We start from the raw sequence: 13199 nt of genomic DNA, 5'->3' as shown, positions 1-13199 counted from the left end.
GATTAGGAGAGAGGCAAGTTTCTGGCCTCCCCAGCTTCATATCACAATTTATGAGTCCACATGGTAGACCTTTATTTCAAACAGAGCAGGTCCTGTTGTGGATGGCAGAAAACGCGTCGAGCAATGTATCTACCACCCAGTCTTCTACGCTGTCCACTACTCCCGGCCTAGGGACTGCAACTCTGAATCCTCTGGCTGCTCTGCCTTCCTCCCAGCCTCTTCACTCCATAAAATGAAATATTCTGAGCAGGCAGACTCCCAGGAACTGTTCTCGGGTCCCTGCCATGAGTGGGAAAAAACGGTTCCTCTGTCACCTGTGGAGTTTTTTGTGACCGATGCCCAAGCTTTGAAAAGTTCCCAGATTCTGGGTGACAAGGCTGGGGACTTCCGGCAACTGTCTCAAGAGCTTTTTGTGTATGAGGATGATGAGACACAGTTGTCTGTTAGTGAGGTAGTAGTAAGGGCAGTAAGTCCGAGGGAGGAGCGCACAGAGGATTCGGAGGAAGAGCAGCTAGACAATGACGTGACTGACTTCACCTGGTTTGCTAAGCCTACTGAGGACAAGGCTTCAGAGGGGGAGGCAAGTGCAGCAGCAGGACAGGTTGGAAGAGGCAGTTGAGGAGCCAGGGGTAGAGGCAGGGCCAGAGTGAAGAATCCCCCAACTGTTTCCCAAAGCACACCCTCACGGCAAGCCTCCACGCAGAGGGCTAGATGTTCAAAGGTGTGGATGTTTTTTAGTGAGAGGGCGGACGACCGACAAACAGTGGTGTGCAACCTGTGTCGCACCAAGATCAGCCAGAGAGCCACCACTACCAGCCTGACCACCACCAGCATGCGCAGGCATATGTTGGCCAAGCACCCCACAAGGTGGGCCGAAGGCCATTCACCGCCTCCGGGTCACACCACTGCCTCTTCCCCTGTGCCACAACCAGGCACACAGATCCAATCCCCCTCTCAGGACAAAGGCACGAGCACCTCCCGGCCTGCACCCACACCCTCACCTTCACCGTCCTCCACTCCATCCAGCAATGTGTCTCAGTGCAGCGTTCAGCTGTCGCTACCACAAGCATTGGAGCGAAAACGCAAATACGCCGCCACCCACCCGCACGCACGCACAAGCTTTAAATGTGCAATTGCCAAATTAATCAGCCTGGAGATGCTGCTGTACAGGCTTGTGGAAATGGAGGCTTTCAAAAACATGATGGTGGCGGCGGTCCTGCGGTACTCGGTCCCCAGTCACTATTTTTCCCGGTGTGCCGTCCCCGCCCTACACCAGCACGTCTCCTGAAACATTAATCATGCCCTCAGCAACGTGTTTACTGGGAAGGTCCCTTTAATCACGGACACGTGGACAAGTACTGGTCGGCAGGGCCACTATATTTCCCTGACGGCACATTGGGTGAACTTGGTGGAGGCTGGGACCGAGTCAGAGACTGGGACCTCTCACGTCCTACCCACACCCAGAATAACAGGTCCTACCTCGGTGCTGGTATCTGCGACGTTTTATGCCACCTCCTCCAAACCCTGACTTCTGGCAACATGTGAGCACGTCGCCAGAAGTCAGTAGCGGCAGCACAGCAGTAGGCAAGTGTCAGCAAGCCGTGCTGAAACTAATCAGCTTAGGTGAGAAGAGGCACAGAGCCTCTGAGCTGTTGCAGGGTCTGACATAACAGACCAACCTCTGGCTTTCGCCGCTGAGCCTCCAACCGGGCATGGTTGTGTGTGACAATGGCCGTAACCTGGTGGCGGCTCTGCAGCTCGGCAGCCTCACACATGTGCCAAGCCGGACCCACGTCTTCAATCAGGTGGTTCAGCGGTTTCTGAAAAACTACCACCACTTGTCTGACCTGCTCGGCAATATGCGCCGCGTCGGCGCACATTTCCGCAAGTCCATCATGGATGCTGCCACCCTGAGGACCCTGAAATGTCGGTTTCAGCTGCCAGAGCACTGACTGCTGTGCGATGTGCCCACACGCTGGAATTCTACGCTTCACATGTTGGCCAGGTTGTACAAGCAGTGTAGAGCAATAGTGGAATACCAGCTGCAACATGGGCGGTGGAGTGGTAGTCAGCCTCTGCAATTCTTTACTGTGGGGTGGGCATGGATGGCAGATATCTGCCAGGTCCTCAGAAACTTTGAGGAGTCTACCCGGATGGCGAGCGGCGATGCGGCAATCATTAGCGTTACCATCCCGCTGCTTTGCCTGCTGAAAAGTTCACTGCTAAGCATAAAAACCAACGCTTTGCGGTTGGAACAGGAGGCGGGGGATGGCAGTATGTCGCTTGATAGCCAGACCACCCTCATGTCTATATCTCAGCGCATTTTGGAGGAGGAGGAGGGAGAGGGAGGGGGAGGTGGAGGAGAAGGAGGGGGAAGAGACTGCTGGCCACACTGCAAAGGGCACCCATGCTGCTTGCCTCTCATCTGTTCAGCGTGTATGGGCTGAGGAGGAGGAGGAGGATCCTGAAGGTCATCTTCCTAGTGAGGACAGCGATGTGTTGCGTACTTGGACCCTGGCACACATGGCTGACTTAATGTTAGGCTGCCTTTTCCATGACCCTCGCGTTAGACGCATTCTGGCCAACACGGATTACTGGGTGTACACCCTTATCGACCCACGGTATAAAGAGAACCTTTCCACTCTCATTCCCGAAGAGGAAAGGGGTATTAAAGTAATGCAATACCACAGGGTCCTGGTGGAAAAAGTGATGCTAAAGTTCCCATCTGACAGCGCTAGTGGCAGAAGACGCAGTTCCGAGGTCCGCCTATACTCTTGCTATAGAAATGTTACTGGGGTCTGCCTATGCTGTGGGTGCACAAAGACTTCCCATCGCGGTGTTTTACCAATCTGGCAAAAATAAACTGACTGACTTTGGCAGAAATGTGGGCCAAGGCCGAGGTTTTTGGTGGGGTAACACTCTCCCATGTTTGGGAACTCTGATTTCTTCCTGTGTAATACCATCTTTGTACACCCACAGCATAGGCGAGCGCAAGGAACTCAAAGACTTCCCATTGCGGTGTTGAGCTATCTGACACCTACACAGAATAAAGTGTGTGGGGACACATGGATTTCCTATAGCTATTTAACTCGCGGCACCTTGGGTCACACAAGGTGGAGGCTGGGACCGAGCCTGACCCTGGGCCCGCTCACGTACTTCCCACACAGAGTATTGCGGGTCCTACCTCGGTCATGGTTTCTTGGCCTTATTATGCCACCTCCTTCTCCTGCTTGGGGTCTTGGGATCAGCGCTGGGCAACATGTATTTTCTCTCGTGTTACTACAGATATCTAAGACAATTTCTTCCTTTGTAATACCATCTTTGTGTACTGACAGCATAGGCGAGCCCAAGGAACTCAAAGACTTCTCATTGTGGTGTTGAGCTATCTGACACCTACACAGAATGAATTGTGTGGAGGACACATGGATTTCCCATTGCTATGTAACTCGCGGCACCTTGGGTCACACAAGGTGGAGGCTGGGACCGAGCCTGACCCTGGGCCCACTCACATGCTTTCCACACAGAGTATTGCTGCATTCTGGAGATGTGTAGAAGTGCTGGCATCTGAGTCCCCTTTATGCCCACGTTTGCGGCTCCTGACAATTTTGTGATGGAGGTGCCATGGGATTGGAATGATGATCATATGTCAATTTATCATCAATTCTCAACAGCATTGTGGGCTACTGCCCACACTTTCAAAGAGAGTCGCTGCCTGGCCCTGCCAACCCTCTGCAGTGTGTGCCTCCGGTTCCTCCTCATCCAGTACGCACTTATAAGTAGACATGAGTGTGGTGTGGCTATGAAGCGAGCGTGTGGCATGAGGGCAGCTGAACGCTGCGCAGAGAAAATTTTGTGTGCGCTGTGGACGCAGGGTCGTGCGGGGGGGGGGGGGGGGTTGGACAGCAATGCCAGCATGTAACCCAGGAGAAGAGGCAGCGGTGTCACCCGCAGGCAATGATTGTCCTTGGTTGCAGGTAGTGTGGTGCTTAGCTAAGATGTGCCAGTGCGTGTGCCTTGCTAATGAGGGTTTTTCCGAAGTAAATTGTCAGGGGGTGACGCCAGACTCTTGCCCCCATTTTGACTTAATAGTGGGACCTGGTAGCCTCAGATGCAGCCATGCTTGCTGCCCCTGCCCTTCCTAACCCGTTTCTGTGGTGTTTCATGACTTTCTGATTTTTTCTGGTGTTTGACAAGTCATCACCTATGGGGAGCATCGGTCCCATACAAAAATGCTCGAGTTGCCCATTGACTTCAATGGGGTTCGTTACTCGAAATGAGCTCTCGAGCATTACGAAAAGTTCAACTCGAGCAACGAGCACCCGAGCATTTTGGTGCTCGCTCATCTCTAGTGGCAACACATTTAATTAAAGAATATTACATAGTGTGAATATTTCCTGAGATTCATTGAGACCTCCCTTCATCTATGCATAATATGTATAGAAAGTGTAAAAACACTATGCTGTTTGGACTATGCTGTTACACGTTTTAAAGTTCTATAAATAAATAAACATTTTACTCAGTAGTGCTAAACCCCTTTGAATTTTACATGTACACATCCACTTTAAATGCATAGATTTGGTTGTAATCATTGCAAGAACACATGAGTTACATCAGTAAGGTCCATTAAGTTATTTGTGAAGCAACCCATAGGAAATAAACCTTAGTGGAGCGTGATTGGGTTACAAGTCAGCTCCTAATGGGGTTGCCTTCTTCTGGTCCTTTAGGCCTCTTTACCGTGTCAAAGGCTTATCTCACTGGAAGATCCTCCATTACTCGGATGAAATAGTCCAACTCTGTACATCTATATATATATAAAAATGAATGTATGTCTGTCTGTTTGTCCTTTATGCATTACTTCCCCATTCATCCGATCGCCATGAAACTTTGGGAAGTTGTTAAGTACACTCCCACGAAGGTTTCTGGCATAGTCCATCTATCCTACGATAGGCAAAGTTCTCCAAACATATCATATGGGACGAATGCACAATGGCTCTCACATGGACAACTGTATGTGGCCAGCTCACGCCTCGGAAAAGCTTCAGATTTATTCATGTATGCACCAGACGGAATACAAAAAATATCGTGTATACACAAGCACTTGAATAAATAAATAGAATTAAAACGACACTTTGAAATGTTTTCCATATGAAAATGAATAAGTTTCAATAAAAATGACACAATGTAAATTCAATGTTATCATAACGAGTTTCCTTGAATTTCCTTTCTTCAGATATCGCAGCAACGGGTATACTATATATACTATACTATATATTATAAAGCTGAGGTAACATGTAAGCTGCTCTGCCATTGGTTGTTATATATTATACTGCTGATGTAAAATGAAAGCTGCGCTGTGTTTGGTTGCTATTAGAGATGAGCGAACGTGTCCGTAACGGACACATCCGCACCCGGACACCGGCTTTAGCGAACACTGGAGTGTTCGCGCGTAAGTGTCCGGGTGCCGCCGGGGGGCGGGGAGATGCGCGGCGGCGCGGGCGGCAGTAGCGGGGAACAGGGGGGAGCCCTCTCTCTCTCCCTCTCCCCCCCACTCCCCGCCGCACCCCCCCGCGCTGCCACGGCGGCCCCCCGAACTTTTTCGCCCGAACACCGAGGTGTTCGCAAAGTTCGGTGTTCGGGCGAAAAAGGGGCGGAGCCGAACACGTTCGCTCATCTCTAGTTGCTATTCCTTATACTACTGAGGTAACATGAAAGCTGCAATGTGATTGGTTGCTATTTCTTATACTGCTGAGGTATAATGAAAGCTGTGCTGTGATTCGTTGCTATTTCCTATAGTGCTGAGGTAATATGAAAGCAGCGCTGCGATTGGTTGCTATTCCTTATACTGCTGAGGTAACATGAAAGCTGTGCTGTGATTGGTTGTTATTTTTTATATGGCTGAGGTATAATGAAAGCTGAACTGTGATTGGTTGCTATTTTTTTATACTGCTGAGGTAACATGAAAGCTGCGCTGTGATTGGTTGCTACTTCTTATACTAATGAGGTAACATGAAAGCTGTATTTTGATTGGTCGCTATTTCTTATACTGCTAAGTTTAAATGAAAGCTGCGCTGTGATTGGTTATTACTTTCTAAACTGCTGAGGTTACATGAAAGCTGCGCTGTGATTGATTGCTCTTTCTTTTACTGCTGAGGTAACATGAAAGCTGCGCTGTGATTGGTTGTTATTTCTTATACTGCTCAAGTCACATGAAAGCTGCGCTGTGATTGGTTTGCTATTTCTTATACTGCTAAGGTAACATGAAAGCTGTTCTGTGATTGGTTGCTATTTCTTATACCGCTGAGGTAAAATGAAAGCTGTGCTGGGATTGGCCGTAATGGCCGTTTTCTGTGATTGTTTTTATTTTTTTTATTTTTTTTATATTACCCCTTCTGTGATGCAATAATATTAGTGTAAGGACCCACTACAATGCAAGGAACCATGAAGTGGTTAGTGGGCTCATGTATCTTGGCCAAAATCCAACCAATGCCTTGCATTTATTATCTATCATTCACATGCAGCGTGGCTTTGAGACTCCAGGGGGAGCCCAGGGTGGCAGTACCAATGTGGTTCACTGATGGATATGCAGGGCAACCCGCCAAATTATCGTGGCGTCATTAATAGGTTGCTGGTCTGCATGGTGAACTACTGTAATTTGCTCCCTCATTTGGTAGTCAGCTAACTGCATGGTGAGAGGATGCATCTATATGCACTCCTTACTCTGTAAGTAATGGCCATTTTCTGTGACTGTGTTGTGATTGGTTGCTCTTTCTTATACTGCTGAGGTAAAATGAAAGCAGCGCTGTGATTGGTTGTTATTTCTTATACCTCTGAAGTAAAATGAAAGCTGTGATGTGATTGGTTGCTATATCTTATATCGCTGAGGTAACATGAAAGCTGCACTGTGATTGGTTGCTGTTCCTTATACTGCTGAGGTAACATGAAAGCTGCGATGTGATTGGTTGCTATTTGTTACTGCTGAGGTATACTGAAACCTGTGCTGTGATTCGTTGCTATTTCCTATAGTGCTGAGGTAACATGAAAGCTGCGCTGTGATTGGTTGTTATTTCTTATACAGCTGAGGTAACATGAAAGCTGTGCTGTGATTGGTTGCTATATATTATACTGCTGAGGTAAAATGAATGATGCGCTGTGATTGGTTGCTATTTCTTATATTGTTGAGGCAGAATAAAAGCTGCGCTGTGATTGGTTGCTATTTCCTTTACTGCTGAGGTAACATGAAAGCTGCGCTGTGATTGGTTGCTATTTCTTATACTGCTGAGGTAACATGAAAGCTGCGCTGTGATTGGTTGTTATTTCTTATACAGCTGAGGTAACATGAAAGCTGTGCTGTGATTGGTTGCTATATATTATACTGCTGAGGTAAAATGAATGATGCGCTGTGATTGGTTGCTATTTCTTATATTGTTGAGGCAGAATAAAAGCTGCGCTGTGATTGGTTGCTATTTCCTTTACTGCTAAGGTAACATGAAAGCTGCGCTGTGATTGGTTGCTATTTCTTATACTGCTGAGGTAACATGAAAGCTGCGCTGTGATTGGTTGTTATTTCTTATACAGCTGAGGTAACATGAAAGCTGTGCTGTGATTGGTTTCTATATATTATACTGCTGAGGTAACATGAAAGCTGCGCTGTGATTGGTTGCTATTTCTTATACTGCTGAGGTAACATGAAAGCTGCGCTGTGATTGGGTGTTATCTATATATATATAAAAACTAATGTATGTCTGTCTGTCTTCGCAGCAACGCGCGACGGATAAGCTAGCTGTTAATATATATTAAGTTCTGAAAAAAGTATCTTTATAGTTTTTCAAACTAAATATTATTACAACATAGACTCTCCAAACTCTTTTGAGGTTTCATTGCACATAGCAACCAGAGATGTAGCTACTGTGTGATTTCACGGTTACTGCAACAGCAAAACTCAGGAATAGTAGAAACAATAACACATGAATAAAACATGAATAGTAGCCCCCAATAATAGTCAGAAGCTTTGTGAGTACATTTTACTCTGACTGAATGTCTCAGCAATGTGAGTGTTGTTTTCCATAGAAATATATGTATAACATTTTTATAATGTGTCAATTTCTGCATGTAATCATGTATTTCTAGTCAGCGGTTACTTGGACACTGAATGGAAGAGTAATAATATATGTAAATTCCAGCAGTGTGTAAAATCCTATTAACATATGCTATCCCCTGTGTTCATTTCAGCATAACATAAGCTCTCTAAACTGACACGAAGAATAATGATACAGGGCCATGTTTTTACCAATAAGAACAAGAACATTTCTTGATACTGCTTTCAATGTTATTGTAAAAGTAAAGATCTCCACTAGGGTAGTATATCATAAAATGTCTGCATGAAGTTTATCATTGGTGTTTAAGTAAAAGATGTATTTCCCATGCCCAACAGTGAACAATAATATGGACATCTGTTGAACATTTAGCTACAAACTAGACACATAAAATTTTAATTATGATCTTCTTCAGTATTTAAGACTGAACAGCGATCAACATATTTTTCATAACGGAAGTCATGCACTACTGTCAGCTGTATTTATTACACCATGGAACATTTTAATATAATAATGCAGATGTCTTCATTCTATAAGCCCCAATGGTACTTAAATTTAGAATTTTATTACTTTTGCCTTCAGCCAAACAATCGTATAAACCTGCTAAATTCTGATTCTTATTCTGCAGCCCAATTTTCACATTTACTTGCTACATTTCAATATAAAACATTACATATTTATAACAATGAAAGTCATGCCAGGTAATTTGAATCCTTCCATCATCTTAAAAATATTTATGAGCAGGATGTAGGCTCATATGTTCTCAGCATAAAATTAAACAAAATATGTGGCAGTTAAAGACATAAAATAAACACAAGTGCTACATAATAACTTATGTTATTTACATACAAAGTACGGATGGTTGTCTTCCGTTCCCAGTAGTATATTAGTTTCGGTTTTCCTTCAAATGATCCAGTATTGTATTTGCATTATTTACCCTGTTAAGTGTTTTCTAAAAAGTTTATATTAAATAGCGTAGGTAATTAAAATCCTGATGTGCAAAGTAATCACATACAACATACAAGGTGATTTTAGATGTAATGATTCTTGTTCAAAAAAAAGTTCAAATGAGCGAAAGTGAACAATAATCGTTCGGTCTGAGTGTGATCCAATGACTGAGAGACAAAAAAGATCTGTTCGGTTTTTGTTTGTTATTTCATGCAGGCATAAAAATCATCTTTAACTCGCTCACTTATCGTTTGGTGTAAACAGTATTCGTTCAGGCACTGAATTTGCTTATACAGGGACTGAACAATTCTGAATGATTCTCATTTGAATGAACCAACGATGCTATTGCCTGTCTAAACAGATCGCGAGTATTGGCAGGTCTAAAAAGACTAATAATTTTTAATTGATGAATAAATATTTTAAGTGTATTTTCACAGAATAGGATTAAAAAATAAACTTTATTGCCTTAGATTAAAACCAGAGCAATTTGGCAATTAGTAGCAGATAAAGATACAACATTGACAAGAGGGGAACCCAGGTATGGACTCGTCACTCCTATATCTCCTTACAGCAGGGATTCTTACCACCAAAAATGATGCTACACTTAGGAAAGGCTCCTTCAGCGAAAAGCAGTCACCAGAAATGGGTACCATCCCACGTGAAAATTAATTAAGGTGAAAAGGTAGCAGAAAATCTACTATTTTATCTCCCAAAGGCCACTTTACTAGATTTCTCCTGATTCTTGGTGGAAACCTATGGTGGGTAATCCAGCTGCTAGTCAGACTGAGTAATGACACAGCATGACCCACCTCGTAAAGTACCACCATATATCTATGGACCTTCTTATCCTCCGTGGAAACCCAAAAGGAGAGCCAGCCCAATGCATGCTACAAAGGCATGGCGCTCACAGATGGGTTCCAACATCATGTCAAAGACTCTGCTTATGGTGGCTGATTATTAGCTAAATTTAGTACTGACTAAAACCCCATTTACACGGGATGACTCTAGGGCAAACATTGCCTGACACTCGTCCTCGCATGTACTCACTCCCATGCTGTTGCACAGGAGTGAGTATCATTGGCTCGCAGTGGTCGCAGCTGCAGGAAATCTCTCAGCCCGCTCTCCTCCGCCTCGCTACATTCACTTAAAGGGGTTGTCCCGAGGCAGCAAGTGGGTCTATACACTTCTGTATGGCCATATTAATGCACTTTGTAATGTACATTGTGCATTAATTATGAGCCATACAGAAGTTATAAAAAGTTTTATACTTACCTACTCCGTTGCTGGCGTCCTCGTCTCCATGGTGCCGACTAATTTTCGCCCTCCGATGGCCAAATTAGCCGCGCTTGCGCAGTCCGGGTCTTCTTCTTTTCTGAATGGGGCTCCGTGTAGCTCCGTGTAGCTCCGCCCCGTCACGTGCCGATTCCAGCCAATCAGGAGGCTGGAATCGGCAATGGACCGCACAGAAGCCCTGCGGTCCATGGAGACAGAGGATCCCGGCGGCCATCTTCAGCAGGTGAGTATGAAGACGCCGGACCGCCGGGATTCAGGTAAGCGCTGTGCGGGTTGTTTTTTTAACCCCTGCAGCGGGGTTGTCTCGCGCCGAACGGGGGGGGGGGTTTAAAAAAAAAAAAAAACAGTTTCGGCGCGGGACAACCCCTTTAACACAGCGGCCATTCAGTACTGAACGGCTTCTGTTTACACTGAGCGATCATCGTTCAGGATTTTAAGCTGCATAAAATCCTGAATGATGATCGTACAGTATAAACAGCAGCTGTTCAGTACTGAATGGCCGCTGTGTTAAGGGAATGGAGAGGGGCAGGGGAGAGAGAGGAGAGAAATGTCCTCCAACCATGCCGGCCCCCTGCTGGCCGCTCTGTCACTGAGCTAGCAATACACGCTCCTGTGTAACAGCATGGGAGCAAGTACACACAGGGACGAGTGTCAGGCATTGTTTGCCCAACATTTGTCCTGTGTAAATGAGGCTTTAGCATAGCCCACCTATTGTATACCTAGTGTCTATGGATTTACTCTAAATCATCAGTGGAAAACTAAACTGACTGCCAGCCAAAGATGGATATTAACTGTGCATAATACTCACAAATGGTTTCCAATGTGTTATAAAAGATTTAGAATACCACCATGTATACACAGACTTGATCTGAATCCTCAGTGGAAAACCAAAGTGAGAGCCAGTCAACATAGATTCTGACTGTGCGTAACACTCACAAATGGATTCCAGGGCATTAAATAAGACTCAATGCATTTCTAAGATGCAGATAAATGTTATTTCATCAGGAGTCTAAAGCTAAATAGAGAAGATAGTGCTATCTGTTCTATTAGCTGGCAGGACATACTAAATCTTAGTAAATCAATCTTCATGCCCTGACATCTGGCTGAATAGACTAGAGTTTAGAAGATAATTCTGACTGCCCTGATAACTAGCAGCATAGAAAGTCAAAATGTCCTGTCTATTGGTAGCAGGAAGGTCTGATAATGGAAAAGAAAAAAGGGTGGAGCAACCCGCAACCCCACTGGAGATATACGTTTGGAAATGATGTCCTTTTCTTGAAGGATGGTAAGTTAGAAATTGATTACAGAGACACAGCAAAAGAGTCCCTAAATGTAGAAGGTGCGGTTCAGCTCAAATATTGTAACACCAAACTAGGTGGATCTTTTTTTCCTATAGACAAGGAATACATATATATATTGGGTGTGTGATGTGACCTCCAGAGATAATATAATTGCATGAGATTGTATCTATTTATTGATTAAAACCAGCATGTATACATGTTTTGAGGTTAGTGAACCTCTTCTTCCGTACTTGCTGGGGATACACGTCTGAATGCTGATGGTATATCTCTCAGAGAAGATTCAGCAATTCACACCCAAAAAAGTTTGTATTTTTTCCTTGTCTATTTACTACAATTTTGGAAAATAAAAACTTTTCTGCAGCTTTCTATAGCATTCTAATTGTCTGAAAATGTATAATCACTAAACATTAGATTTTTTTCTCTATCAGCAAGATGTGATGAAGGAAGACTAGCAAATGCTTTTTCCTGAATAGGATTAATACACTCAGTATAGTCGCATGCGTGCAACTGCCACGGCAGCTCACTGAGTCTTCAATGCCCCTTATTACAAACCTGTGGGCAGCTGTATTTGAACTGGATGTTCAGCCTGAGGACCTGTCACCTTTTTATATGTCTATTTTAATGAATATTTGTATCTCCTAGGAAATTAAAACTCTGGAACACTTTTTCTTAAAACTAAGGATTGTGCTATCCCTCTATTATTTTTCCTGGAAATGGAAGAATAAATTGAAAACTAAACATTATTATTCCCCTTATCAATATAGTATGTCACTACATATTTGGGCGCTGTCAACACTAATTGGACAGTGTCAGACTGTATAGAGACGTGCTCCACTGACAAGGGGAAAGACACATCAAGTTGTCAAGTTACTTATACATTTCCAAGCAGAATAACAAAGAAAAGGTTTAACACAGGCCTTTAAGATTTTAAAGGGGTCGTCCAGAGTTAGAAAAACATAGCTGCTTTCTTCCAAACACAGTGCCATAGGTTGTATAGGTTGTGTCTAGTATTGCAGCTCAGCTCCTATTTACTTTAATAGAGCTGAGCTGCAGTACTACACACAACCCTATGGACAGGGGGGGGGGGGTCTGCTAGGGAAAAAAAAGCCATGTTTTTCTAACCTTGGACAACCCTTTTAATTGTTTTTTTATGGTAAATACAAGCATTTACTAAAAATTGACATGGCAGACATGCTGAAAGGTCCCCTATAAGTCTTTCAAAAGAAAGAGGGCTGCAATAAAAAAAAAGATCACAAGATATCTTAATGAATCTCATTGAGCCCTAATAGATCTACTCATATGTCTATCAGGCTTCTGGTATTTTATGGCAAGAGTAGAGCTGCAGACTGTGTTATGCTTTCCATCAAACATAGCAGAAACTAAAAGTACTTATGTGAAAGGTGCCTACTAAAAGTGTTCAAAGCTTGATGGAGGGGAATGTGACTGCAACTGTTATGGGGAGTCTGTGTTCTGTCTTTAATATGTGGCTGGTGTTCTTAGGCCTCGTTCAGACGAGCGTGGTTTACACACTGCTACAGCAGCGTGTAAACCACGCTTCTATAAC

This window comes from Eleutherodactylus coqui, chromosome 9, assembly GCF_035609145.1.
Source record: "Eleutherodactylus coqui strain aEleCoq1 chromosome 9, aEleCoq1.hap1, whole genome shotgun sequence".
In the NCBI taxonomy this organism is placed as follows: Eukaryota; Metazoa; Chordata; class Amphibia; order Anura; family Eleutherodactylidae; genus Eleutherodactylus; species Eleutherodactylus coqui.
The sequence above is the reverse complement of the archived record's forward strand: the minus strand, read 5'-3'. Positions refer to the sequence as shown.